Source organism: Limulus polyphemus, unplaced genomic scaffold, assembly GCF_000517525.1.
Source record: "Limulus polyphemus unplaced genomic scaffold, Limulus_polyphemus-2.1.2 Scaffold95, whole genome shotgun sequence".
NCBI classification, from domain to species: domain Eukaryota; kingdom Metazoa; phylum Arthropoda; class Merostomata; order Xiphosura; family Limulidae; genus Limulus; species Limulus polyphemus.
In genome coordinates, this window is record NW_013665705.1 from 272,043 (window position 1) to 283,728 (window position 11,686).

An 11,686-nucleotide genomic window follows, 5' to 3' on the forward strand; every position below is an offset into this window, starting at 1 on the left:
TATATAAACAATGCCTGAACCAGAATATGAGGAACAGTGCGAGTGTATAAACAATACCAGCACCAAAATATGAGGAACAGTGTGAATATATAAACGATACCAGCACCAAAATATGAGGAACAATGTGAATATATAAACAATACCAGCACCAAAATTGGATCTAAATATATGATGCCCCTACATTGTTGACGTGGGTGTGTGGTTTTATTAATATCTGGTTTAGATTAGTTAAATTAAATATTGCGGTGAAAATTTTTCTGGTTTAGAGCAGTTAAATAAATGATTACTATACGGATTTTCTTGGCTTAAAGTATTATACTTACATAAATTATTACGATGTGGATTTTTCTGGTTGAAAATAGATTTATTAATGATTACTATGTGGATTTTCCTGTTTTAAAGTGGTTACATAAATTATTAATATATAGATGTTCCTGGTTTAAAGTAGTTACACAATAGATCATTCTGTGGACTTTCAGGAGATAAGTTAATTACATAGGGATCAATATGTAGATTTTCCTTTTTTAAAGTGGTTACACAAATTATTAATATATAGATGTTCCTGGTTTAAAGTAGTTACACAATAGATCATTCTGTGGACTTTCAGGAGATAAGTTAATTACATAGGGATCAATATGTAGATTTTCCTGAGATAACCTTTCTACGCAAATGTATTGGTAACAATTATTATGAGGCGCTGTTGTCAGTTGAAATGTTTCTGGTGTGTATTTTTTGACATAGATGAATATTGCAATGGTGGTGACGTTTATTGCATTGTGGACACCATATGCTTTGATATCGGTGTGGTCCATTTTTGATAACAACCTACCCATCATCCTCTACATCTTTCCGACCATGTGTGCCAAGAGTTCTTGCATGATGAACCCTATTATCTACGGCTTTACCAATCGCACTCTGCGTGGGGCAATGCAAGAGATCTGGCGATCTGTGTGTTGCCCAGGTCGAACCCAAAATTTCTACCACTGCGGACTGTAAGTATCTAATATTACAGAGAATAGCCTGGCAATCAGTCTGAATAAAGTAATTTCTTTACCGATAAATCATGCTAGTAACTGACACCATTGTACAAGCTTCTCTTTATTAACTTGTTAGTGACGAAAATGATGTTAGAAATAACCGAACTGCATCATTGTTTCTGATAACTCCTTGTTATCCTACTTTATGTTCGTAGAAAACTAAAGAAAAAGTACTCGTAGTACACAGAAAACTAAAGAAAAAGTACTCGTAGTACACAAAAAACTAAAGAAAACTACTCGTAGTACACAGAAAACTAAAGAAAAAGTACTCGTAGTACACAAAAACTAAAGAAAACTACTCGTAGTACACAGAAAACTAAAGAAAAAGTACTCGTAGTACACAAAAACTAAAGAAAACTACTCGTAGTACACAAAAATTAAATAAAAGTACTCGTAGTACACAGACTATTTTTGTATCGATTTTAATTCGCTTCCTAGTGAATCGTCACTAATTAGTTATCTTTAAAGGCAGTTTTGTATTTTTCAAGTTCCACAGATACCAAATGAATATATTGCTGACTCACACGTGTTCCTAATTATCTATCCCATAAAGAGCAATAAGCTCCTTGCTGCTGATTGGCAACACTATAACGAGTAAATTATCTTGTTAATTACATGACCAGGTGCAGCTTAGTTTATAGTCTGCGGGGCTGTGGATCAGAAGGTCCAACGCTCGATCCGCGATATGTTACTGAACAAGCTCTGCGTTCAGTTGTGGAGACGTTATGAGAGTGATAGTGTCCAAATAACAGTTAAAAGTAGCCACATAGGCGGCAGGTGGTGCTGACTGGTTGTCTTCCTTATGATGAATAGTTCTAAATTAGCGAATACAATGTCTAAAATTTATGGCTCTCTAATCCTAACGTTCAGTCTATGAGTTACATAAGGCGCCATTCATATTGAAAACGTCATTTGTCATATGACTTTAGAAAATTCAGTAAAAGTGTCAACAAGATAACCAATATTGTTACTGATATACTTACAATTAAAATATGTTACTTTCCACGTGGTATCTTTAGTGTTGAAAAGAAAATCCATTTAAACGTATTTGTAACTATAATCGCGATGTAGACAAGAATAAAGTAGCAGAAAATATTGGTTCCATTACTATTATCCATCAATTCACTCATTTAAGCAATAATTATTTGCTGAGTTAATGACAAATCGAAATACCTACAAATCTCATTTCAATAACATTATGTGTCACCAAAGTTTCTCAGTGGTAAGTTTCAAGGCTTTTAATGCTAGAATTGTGGGGTCTGTTCCCGTGATGACCGGAGTGCAAATGGCCCATTATGAAACATTGCGCTAAAACAAATAAGCAATTTATCAGAGCTAATTAGTTGGGGTGATTAGTTGAGTTACCTCGAAACTACAGTTTTCAGCTTATAATCGTATGGGATTAGTTATCCAATATGAGGTATTATGTGGCATGTTTCATATCAGAGCGAGATTTCTTGCGATAATTGAATAAGCCTATATTCGACGTAAATCGTAACGTGATTCTCAAACAACAACATTCGTGTGTGAATAAAAACTCTCAAAAATCCACTGCAAAAAAAAAAATTATAATAGAAATGTAAATTAAAACTTCAATCAAAACACTAACTTAATATTAGTAAAAACGACATATACATCCTTACATTTAAACTAAAATAAATATCTGTGTCAGCTAGATAAAAAAAATGTGGACTAAGTAGATTTTCTAGATCTACGTTATAACTAAGGTCTAGCCTTTGAAAGCAAAGTTTTCAGTTCTATACGCCTGACTCGAGGGTTCTGTGTTGGAAAAAGCAATTTTATCATAGCAATCGGTGACTAAGACGTGAGTCTCCTACGTGAGGACGAACGCTACCACTACCGAAGTCTGACACGGCTTTATTCGAGCGCTCTGGACTGAAAACAAGAATAATAAGTTGTATAATTTTGCTTTGCATTGTTTTCAAACTAAGTGTGACCTATTGACATCTAAGGTTATGCTCGAAACAGTGCAATTTTTATAATATGCCTGTCAAGGAAAGAAAACGAGAGAAAGGGGGGAAATATTTTGTTGATAATCTTGAAAAGTATTTGTCCCAGGGAAGATAACATTACTACAACAATAGAGATAAGGCTAGAAACAGTAATGCTAAATATGCGAAACAAGCCTTAGCCATTAATACAGCCAATGAAAAGGGTGTCATCCAGGCTAGATGGCAGAAAAAACTATAACAAAAATATTAGCAACAGCCAGGAAATGTCGAGAGATAGTTCTAAGAAAAGCTACTAGAAGGATAGATCCAGAGTCCAGTCAGTCTCGAGACTTAGCGCTAAAAAAAGCTATGACACAAGTGTAACAACATTTTCAATAAAGAAATTATGAAGTAGGAATGGGAGTACCAAAAAGTAAGGAAACAAGGTAGGAATGGGCAGGTTAACATTACAATAGTTGGTGGTTATTGACATGATGCAACCTCAAAGTGGTGAGGCAATCGTTCTGCCCATTCCTACTTCGCGTTTTACTTTAAACTTTGATCTAATTATAGACTTGAATTGGGTTTTATCAGTAGCTAATCCTTTTTAATTACTCAACAAATATAAAAATATAAAAAATTAGTGGTTTTGATGCTATTCTTTTGGCCCACCCCTTTCCAGTCAGATAGCTATCATGTCTCCCATAAGCAAAGTATCACTATTGGAGCTTCCTGTCTCACTTCCGACATCAAACACCCCCTTATGATGTCATGCAGTTCGTTCGGATCACGTAATTTGATTACATACATATATCTGTACTAGGTTGCTGAAACAAAGTTTACATCAGAGAAACTTAGCTGCATACACCTTTCATTTAGTTTGAACAATTACCAAGTTACAAAAAACACACAAAGTAGGAATGAGAGGAAAGATGGCCACATCCACTTTCAGATTGCACTGTGTTATAAACCACCAAGAGTTGTAATATTAACCCGCCCATTCCTACCTTATTTACTTATTTTTTGTACTCTAATTCCTACTTCCTAATTGTTATTTTTACAATTTATTTTACATATGGAAAAATAATAAACTCATAGATCTAACTGATTCCATAATCCCTTAAATTATAAGAGTTAATTTTTCTTTCTTTTCAGATATCTCACTATTTGAATATATCGAATTCTACCAGTTAATTAAGAAAAGTAAGCTTTTAACAAAACATGTCTAATTCACATATATTTCATTATTTAAATGAAATTACTTCTTAGCAGTTTATATCAATAACTAGGACCTTGCGCTAAATTGTTGCTACCAGTAACATGGTATTAATTGAACAAGCTTTAATTATCTAATTCACAGATATTTAACTTTTTAAATGGTTCTCTAGATGTTTATATTGTTACGTCTCTGGTCGTTTGTTAATTTCCGGTATAAATTCTTTCCGAAGAACTTCAGCGATACAGGTTCTTTCTTAAATAAAAATAGTTTATTCTTCCTCAATACAACTTTGCAATATACTTAATTTCCACAGTCACTTTAACTTAAACACACGATAGAATTCACTACGATTCACGCACTTTACTTACGGCTTGACTCGATTATCTGTCTCTATATCTCTCTGTCTGCAATTATTCTTGCCGTCACTTTATTTGCCGGCTTATATACTAAAATAGAGGGCGCGTAGAAAAGACTAGAGTTGCCAGGAACAGTCATGATCCTTCTAGAAACCCATGACGTGTTACCAGCGTCACGTGACTACCGCTGTCGTAACAATATCAACAACTAGGACTTTGGGCTAAAATGTTGCTACCAGTAACGTGGTATTAATTAAACAAGCCTTATTTGTCTAATTCACACATATTTAACATTGTAAATGACTACAATAACTAGCTAAACTGTTGCTTACATAGCATTAAGTAAACAAGTCTTGAAAATTCAAAAGTGGAACTTTTATTTTAAGTACTACAAATAATAAAAATCACAGTCAAATCTTAAGTAATGATTTTATTTTCCAATTTTATTTACCTATAGACAAAAAATAGATCAAAACGTCGACAAAGAGGGCGTGTTTATAGGCCTACGAGAAACTCGTAAGTGCGAGTGTTCTGTATGTCACAGCCCACGTTTGCCGTCACAGTCACAAAAAAGTACTTTTCCGAACTTTACACTGACTAATCGACCAGAGGTCAGTTATGTCCAGGTCCAGAAGCAAGTGGATGTACAAGCTCTTACTGTCACTGCTGAAGTTAACATGTGAGATGAAAGGAAGAAAAACAATGGAGAGAAGGAACATCTCTCACTCCACGTCAGACAATTATTAATATTCCTTTTCTTTTTTCTGTTATTAAATCCACAGTATTGTTTGGCAATTCACCAGTTTTTAATTTTCAGTTGTTATATATTTTACTTTCAATGATTTAATGATATTTCTGACAGTTATGGTAATTTATAAGAACAAAAAAAAAACTGCCAAAGTCTCAGTTGGACATTCGTTTGTCCTCTTGTTTCTGGTATTAAAAGCTTTAATTCACTTCTGGTTGTCTATTCTGGATCACTTCCAGGCAGATACTCCGCATAGTCCGAAGCTTTATTACCTAATTTAAGATAATAAAGTTATATGAGTAACATCACTTGGATTGTAAATTATATGACCAATTATTTTTAGTAAAATTTCAATAAAACACAATACTTACCATTGAGAATAGAGCTTTCATATTTGTTTGGTTTGGCCATATTTTTTGTCAATAGGTTAAGAAAATGAAGATTCTCAAAGCATTATCACATCTTGTGTCAGTGGCTGTGAAATAAATATTCCATTAGGCAGTAGGAAATATTTTCATAAACATTTACAATTAGTTTTAAATACTTAGAATATCGGTAACTTCTTTACTATTATATATCCTATTTATTAAACATCAAAATAAGCAATGTATTTTAATGATATTTGTTTGTCTGTTGAATTTCTTGCAAAGCTACATAAGGACTATCTGCGGTAGCCGTCTTTAATTTCGAACTGACAGACAAGAAATGATGATAGACAGTCAACAATACTCCCCATCAACTCTTTGGCTATTCCAATCAAATTGTGGAATTTAATTGTCAATGTTATAACGCACCAACGAGTGTGGAGCGTGGTTTTATGAAAACTTAGTACATGGTTTCTTGACATGAATGTTTCTACAAGTATTTAAGGTTATATTTTAAAATCATCTACGTACTTCCTTCACGTGTTAGTAATAATATGCCTTCATTTTTTTTACATGAAACAGTCACAGTTTCACCGTTACTCAGGTCCCTCGGTGGGTTAGAGGTAAGTTTACGGACTTACAACTCTGAACTTTGGGGCTCGATTCTCTGCGATGTTTAGAGCGTAGTTAACCTATGTAGCTTTGCACTAAAACTTGGACACTATAGCCACCCCTCCCCCAGTGACACAGCGGCATGTCTGCGGACTTTGTTTGTTTGTTTGCTTGTAATTAAGCACAAAGCTACACAATGGACTGTCTGTGCTCTGCCCACCACGGGTATCGAAACCCGGATTCTAGTGTTGTAAGTCCGCAGACATACCGCTGTGCCGCTGGGGGGCGTCTGCGGACTTAGAACGCTAGAAACAGGGTTTCGATACCCGTGGTGGGCAGAACACAAACAGCCCATTGGGTAGTTTGTGCTTAATTTCAAATAAACAAAAGACACTATAGAATTTATATTAAAAACTATTATTTTTTAATGTAGACTCTCGAATTTAAATCTAACAATTGTGAACACGATTTATCAAAGAATTTTAAGATCCATAACCATAAATGTTACATATATTTCTTTCTTACAGATTTTCAAAATAATATCAGTAAACATCTGTTTAAGTTGATTTTATTAATATTTATTATATTATATGTAATTTCAGTTATGCCATAACAATTTTGGCTCTTAACACTTACCAAGATAACCTTATATGCGTGTTAGGTAGTATAGATGATTAATTAAAATTATACAGCGAAGCATCTATTTGAACAACCCCTGCTGGCTCATCGGCAAGTATAAGGACTTGTAACGCTCAAAATCGGGTTTCGATGCCGGCGGTGAGTAGCTCAAAAATAGCATACTGACCAGAAAGTAGGTGGGCGGTACTGATAAATTATTGGAATTAATTATAATTTCAGGTTTAAAATGTATTAGTAGTACATATTGACTTCATTATTTTAGCCATCGTTATGCTATTCATGCAGAAGTATGAAACTTACGAGAGTAATGCCAACTCCTGGGGATAAGTTTTACATAACAGCCCAAGCTTTTTTGTTTGTATAATGTTTCATTAGAGCAACTACCTTCCTATCAGTCACTCCAGAAGATTTTTGATGTGAGACTATATCTGCCTGAAATCTTATTATTTTAGTTTATTTCACATATGAAGATTAAAACTGACAAACGGTGTATCCCCATTACTACGTGGGCCCGACTTCTTCAGATACCTCCCCCGCTTGGATACATTTGACGTTGCCTGTCCTTTAGTGTACGTCATAGTTATATGTGCGGCAATATTTGTTTTTGGCCTAGTTGTTTCAAAGTAGACGTATTGTTTTTTCTTTATCTAAACATTTAGCTGTATGGGTTAATACTCAGAGATGTATGAAAAAGTCGACTTTTTTTTCTGGCATTAGATTTTTAGCAGCGACACAGCGGCTCATAGAATGGCACCGAGTTATTTTTGTTGTTTTCAAGTACACACTTTTAGCTCATAGCTCCGTCATCTCTCGACCGATTTGAGTTCTAATTACAGTTTTGGACTCAGAAGGTCAAACCCTTTCGATTGACTTATTTGAGCACGCCCCTTAATTTACTCTAATCCTGCGTAAAAGAATTTTAATTTGAGGGTAGGCTGGTAGAGATTCTGATGAGTAATGAAATCGAATCGGGCATACGTGCGCTCTACGTGCTAATAAAAAAGGAGAAAAAAGGTCTCATAGATTAATTTACTCTAATCTTGCCTAAAAGAATTTCAAGTGCCGCGGCCAATGGGATTCCCTCTTGTTTAAAAGGCGTTCAGATACTATAACAAGACCATAAAAAACCAAAGTTTTAATTTGAATGTTGTTTTACCAAAACCTTACATGTACTATCAGTAAAAATGGTTGCACAAACATCCTAAAACTTGGTTACCCGTCCTGAATAATAGCCTTAAGTACACAATGTCAATATCCCCTTTGTGGTATTCTTATACAAATATGATACCTTTTTTTTAATCAATTAATGATCTCTAGTTGAGGTACAATATCATTCAAGCACTGGTATTTAGAATATTTTAGTATCATCTTGTAGATTTATTTTCCAAATCATCAATTTAACAATCTTTAACAGCTCAAAAATGTGTTAACACCCAAGTCATCCAATCATTATAACAGTCTGGTCACACACACCCTTAGGTAATAAATCTCTATAATATTATAATTACCAACCAGTAAATTGCTAATATTTAGATTAACACTCAAATCGTCCTAGTATAATAACGATCTGGTCATGAATCCTTGTACTGTGAATCCCAATAACGACATGATTATTGGCCCGTAAGCTGCTCCTCATAATAATGTTACGTCTCCGTTTGTTAATTAACTTTCCGTAACTTCGTTCCGACGAAACTTTAGCGACACAAGTCCTTACTTAATAAAACTGGTTTATTCTTTCCGAATACAACTTTACGATACACTTATCTTCAACATTCGCACTATAACAAACACTATAACGAATGAACGTTAACTTCAACAATACCCTGTGACTGCAGTTCAATTTCTCACTATCTACACACACATTATTATTCCGTCACGTTGTCACCCTCTTTTACATACCAGACTACCCTATATCTAGTAAATACTAGAGCATTCGCCAAGGTACAGGATAGTTCTAGAAAATAGGTGGCGCCACACCAGTCACGTGACCTCGATGACGCAACCATAACATAGCGTCTTGTTTTAATACTAATCATCAACCAATAAGTTTGTCGAAATACTGCAACACCATTAACCATGTTAATATCAGTCACGTATGAAGCTTCATTACATCCTGATTACCAGCCAACAGGATGTTATAAACATCAGATACCATAGTGTGAATGGTACTCACACGTTTGTGACACAGATATCATACTTAGCATGGCCAAAGATTACCAGCCAGTTGGTCCAGGTAAATATGATATCTGTGTCATGAACATGTGAGTACCACTCACACTATGGTGTTTGATGTTTTATAACTCCTTATTACCAGTCAGTTGGTCCAGATAAAGACCATATAAACACTATACCATCCTAATTACCAGAGTCTTAGCTAGGGTAGGGCGGAAGGGGAGCGCAGTTCGAACGCTAAGCCTGTTACTAAATAATTTATGCACAACTATACAGACTGGAGGGCAAAGAGAAAAACTTACCACTTGAACTTATCATCCTAATTAAGTAAGATAACTTGCTCTGTTGCTCATTATTCTTAAACTACGTCGTCTCGTTCTTAAGTTATAACATATATCATAATTATTTTTATATTTTCTCGTATTGTGGTATTTACCATCTCATTTAGCTACGTGCTTCTTGTCCTGTGAAAAGGTGAGGCAGACCTAAAGTCCAATACACTATATGTAACCTCAGCAGATCGACCAGCTTGCACGGGACGCGAAGAAAAGGGATGGTGGGAGGGGCACAAAGTACACTATATGTAACCTCCGTAGACCGACCGGCATGCCCGAGACACGAAGAAAAGGGATAGGGGAGGGGCACAGTTCGTGAAACTTGCACAGGGCGCAATAAGGACTGGCTATGGCTCTGCTAATTACCGTGTATTTAATTTCTCAAAATACCAGGCGATATTTATTTTAATATTGATCATCAACCAGTAGGTTTGTAGGAATACTAAACCATCTCTGTCACGAACATGCACAAAACAAAGTTACATATCATCTTGCTTACCTATAGCTTCATTTCTTCGAGGTTTTACAGACATATATTAACTTCCACGTGCAACATTCACATATCATAATGTCCCTGAACAAACGCCAAAACATTTTCACCTCTCTGCGCCACATATATGTAACAGTTCTGATCTGAACAAAAGCCAAAATGTGTAACAGTTTTTAAAAAAATCATGTTATATACAATTATGATATACTAATTTTCATGTTCATTATTTCTGTCATCATAAACAAACATATAAACGCTATTGTATCTTAAAGTATCTTAACATTTTAGAAATATTAACATGATAATAGATTCTGAGACTGATAAAATGTTTATTTCTTTGCATATCAAAATATTTCTGTTTTGTTTCTCGTGCGCTGAATTATTCACAGTTATAGCGACTGTATCTCATAAGTTATTTTATCGAATACTATGATATCCATCTGTCTGTGGTGTATATATATTTTGTGGTAATGTACTTTGTATTTGTGTTGTACAACTAGAGGTTTGGTATAGTGTCTACGTGCTTACAAACATTTTAAACATTGAACTTTCTAAAAGATACGTTGATTATTTATAGTAAGAATAAGTTGCTTAGTTCTTTATTTATAATTTCTGAAGATGACAACAAATTCTTGTAAGATGTGCCACTTAAAAGAGGAGATGATTAACTACGAAATAATGTAAGAGTTAAAAGAATGGACGGGGAAATGCTAAAAATCAAGGTTAAACTGGCCCATTCACACAGGGTATTCAAGTTAACATGCTGCAAATCAATTCTCGATAATACTGGCCCATTCACACAGGGTATTCAAGTTAACATGCTACAAATCAATTCATGATAATACTGGTCCATTCACACAGGGTATTCAAGTTAACATGCTACAAATGAGGATATGAGAACTTTTTTGAAATTAAAAACAAAAATATCTATATTAGTATGACAAACTAGCTTGTTTACACGAAATTTAACTATAAAACAAATTATATATATATAAATCCAGAAACCAACTAAAGTTCACTCCTTTGAGATCTTATAATGCCAAAAATTGGGTTTCTACACCCCATTGTGTAGCTTTGCACTTAATAACAAAACAAAACAATACATCCTCGAATAATAATATAAGATAAAACAAATAAGTATAAAAATTTTAATTAATTTTGATTCCTGTCAGTCTCTTATCTTCATATGCTCTTAAATTAAACCCATAAAAAAGGGAAAACCCGAAGAACACACATAAAACACCCTTTGTTCTCCTGAAGAAGAATAGTCAACTATTCGAAATCGCTCGAGTTTTGGGTTTCGTTTGAAACATTACAACTTTTGTAGGTGATCCTGTGTGCTAAATTCTTAACCAGAATTCATAAAACACACATATATCTATAGAGACTTATTCTAAGCAATAAAACAGACTGGAAAATACATAGATTAAGATACAGGTTTGTTTATCGTGTGTATTTTGTGTTCTATTGTTACACTCTGAAGATGCGAAACCGTGAAGGAATAAAGAACAATTTAACACTTTATCGACGTTATTATGTTATACTCAGTATGTGTGAAAACAAATTGACGAACTTTGCTTAATGTGTGAATATAGCCTAACAATATCAAATCTTCAATACTGTCAGAATAGTGGGAAACAAAGTTTGAAAAATAATTTGATAACTATTATTATTTTTTATAAAAATTTGATTTTATAGATGTTCGTTAAGTAATGGGTTCAGATACGATATAATATTGTACTGTTTTTTTTTGTTTTTTTT

General features: G+C 34.2%; 1 long non-coding RNA gene across 1 annotated transcript in view; it reads right to left on the reverse strand.

The window, feature by feature from the left end:
• Window positions 1-4,979: 4,979 nt before the first annotated feature.
• LOC106469282 overlaps window positions 4,980-11,686 on the reverse strand; it is a 35,219-nt gene continuing 28,512 nt past the window's right edge. Inside the window, exons 2-3 of the long non-coding RNA XR_001291427.2 lie at window positions 5,684-5,787; window positions 4,980-5,584 (exon numbers count right to left, since the gene is read on the reverse strand). This is a non-coding gene — a long non-coding RNA (uncharacterized LOC106469282). The remainder of the gene's footprint in view (window positions 5,585-5,683; window positions 5,788-11,686) is intronic.